Raw genomic sequence first — 2,778 nt, forward strand, 5'->3', positions numbered from 1 at the left:
ATTTCAATAATTTTGCTGGCTATGCTTACTTTAAAGGACATCTTAATGCATTTACAAAATATTTGTAAATACATAAATATATATTTCTGTACGAAGAAAAGGCTTCCAATAACTATAGGGAAATGACAGTTCCCAAAACACTTGCCAACTACTTGATACAATATTCCCAGGTGCCCTATGAGTTCATAGCCAGAACTCTCAGGAATATCTGTGCCTTCAGTAATGATTCCACCACCTCCATAGTTACTGCTGTCCCCTGACTCTTCCCAGGCCCCTCCCACACATGGCTTAGACCAAAGACTCAGTCATGGAAGAGCCATAAGGAAGGCCCATCTCCTCCCAGTGCCAGTGTAAAATGTGCATTCATCCCCAGCCTTTCATTTCTACTCTACACTGAAGGGAGATGAATTCTGGAAAGCAGAATGCTCTTGGGAAGAGATATTCGATAAGTAAACTTTAATTCCTGCTGTATCATTTTCCAAGTTGCAATAGTGTGGCTTGTTGCAAAAGATGATCTTACATGTCAAATCATTTTGCTGGTTCTGGAGATGTGCTGTGGGCTTCTGTGGAGCACCGCTCAGTGTCTGCAGCCCTCTGCCCAGTGGTCCGCCGCTGGAGGAGCTGTTCTCCTGCAGCGGGCCCTTGAGGACCTTCCTGGATTGCCCAGAAGCCAGTTACAGGGCTGGAGCCCCAAGTTGGTGGCTGCGGCCCAGCTCCTGAGAGAGAGGGTACAGGAGTTGCTCGAGACCAAAGCCCTGCTGGTGATGAGAACAAAGACTTATGGGCATTTGCAGAAAATGAAGTCACTTTGTGTCAAAAAGAAATGTCAGTTGAAGCACCAGATTATCTTACTTTTGGTTCCCTCAGAAGAAAAAGATGAAAATGATTTGATCCTGCAGGAAAGGGCAGGAGTTGGGGGTCAGGAGGCAATGTGGTCTCAGCAATAGGCTTCATTTAAAAGATGGCAGTTTGAAATCCTAGAATAATTTCCAAGTGGACAGGTGGCCTTAGATGGCATCTTAGATGCTGGCATTTGCAGTATCAGGAGATCAGATGCCTATAAACACATGAAATATAAAGGAAGGGTGCACAGAGCACAGCGAATGCCAAAGACGGAGAAGCAAAGCCGCATCCATACTAGCACCTTGACTGTGGCAATCTTGCCCCAACCTACTGAGATTAGTCTGGTGATTAATCCAAAAGATTTGAGAATTGACAGTACAGGAGTCAGTGGAGCTGTGGGTCAGCATGTAAACACCACAGCATGTAAACACCAGATCGTCCATCTTCCAACAGGTGTTGTTTTCTGAGTGCCAGCAAGAGAGATCACAACTAAAAAACAGAGATACCACTATGAAAAAGCTGCATGCAAAACTGTACAGCATGTATCTGGAGTAAGAAACAAGAAAGGTTACAGTGCTAGGGAAGTCCAAGTTGGAACTAAAGGAAGGTCAGAGAAAACAAGAACATGCTATTTTCCACAGAACCGGGTCACAGATCGTAGAATAAACAAATCATTGGATGATCTGGAAACTTATATGCAAGGAGACTGTCTACTTAATGAACTCATACAGTCACCAAAGGGCTATGCTGATTATGAATCTTTGGTAAAAGTAATTTCCAAAAACAGACATGTTGATTTGTTATTCAAGCTTTTCATAGTATAGATTAGGAAATTTTTTTCTTAGCCAGTTGTATTGTGTGTAAATATATAAATCTTGGGAAAATGATTTTTATGTAAGACATTTAGTGGGTGAACAAAAATTGGTTTGACTCATGAAATTTCACAGGATACTAAATATGGTCTTAGGAGACAAACCATGTTATTAGTTGACTGATAATACAATTAATGATTAAGAAGGTATAAAGGTAAATGTTACATATACTAGAATGGAGAATACCCTAGTCAGACTGAAAGAATTATTCAGTGAACACATGCACTTAAAATGGGCTCCTGTTTCCTCAAGGAGGTTGACTATTAGAGTGTGTAGCTACAGACCCTCAGTGGGTTGCTCTGAACCACAGCTGCTGTGCGGGTGGTGAATGAGACTTGCAGCTTGAGAACCTCAAATCCTTTGGGATTAGAAAACAAGCCTCCTCTCAGTGTGTGAACAAAACTTGGATGGTGAGCCTTACTGGATTTCTGCATCTTGTTCTCCAAAGCAGCAGAACTAACAGGGTATGCATAGATTTACTGTAACAATTGTGACAATTGTTATTGAGACTGATGAGTCAAAATCTGCAGTGTAAAAACATGTTAGAGAAGGAAGAATCTTAAGGCAGTCTGTTTAATTGTCTTGCTTAGAGAGGCGTCTGTTCTTTGGTTCTATATGGACTCTCCACTGATTGGATGAAATCCATTGACCTGAAGCACTATGTTTTATTCAGAACTCACTGATTTAAATGTTAGTTTCACCAGAAGCTTCCTCAGAAATATCCAGAATAACGTGTTAGCAAATACGTGGGTGCCCATGGCTGGCCAAGTGGATGAAGATAATCAGTACCCAAGGGTGTCCCAAGTTGCTGTGCCACAGCATCGGAGAAATGAAGAGAAGTTATTCTGCTTGCACGGTTCCTCCCATTGCCCTGGACTGACAACGCTTACTATGGTGCTGGCTGGCTAAGAAGTAATGTACAGTTTCGAATGCACATGCTCCAAAATCCAGATGTGGCCAGTGTGATAGTATTAAGACCCCAAGTCTCACAATAAGTCATGAGACTTCACCCTCGTGAATGTTGTTAATGCCCTTAGAAAAGAATCTTTTTAAGTCAGGTGCT

General features: G+C 42.0%; 1 pseudogene; it reads left to right on the forward strand.

Annotated features, from left to right (window-relative positions):
- Positions 1-510: 510 nt before the first annotated feature.
- LOC138821514 (peptide chain release factor 1-like, mitochondrial pseudogene) lies at positions 511-1,667 on the forward strand (annotated as a pseudogene).
- Positions 1,668-2,778: the final 1,111 nt, after the last annotated feature.

Source organism: Dipodomys merriami, unplaced genomic scaffold, assembly GCF_024711535.1.
Source record: "Dipodomys merriami isolate MVZ:Mamm:240054 unplaced genomic scaffold, mDipMer1.0.p SCAF_92, whole genome shotgun sequence".
NCBI classification, from domain to species: domain Eukaryota; kingdom Metazoa; phylum Chordata; class Mammalia; order Rodentia; family Heteromyidae; genus Dipodomys; species Dipodomys merriami.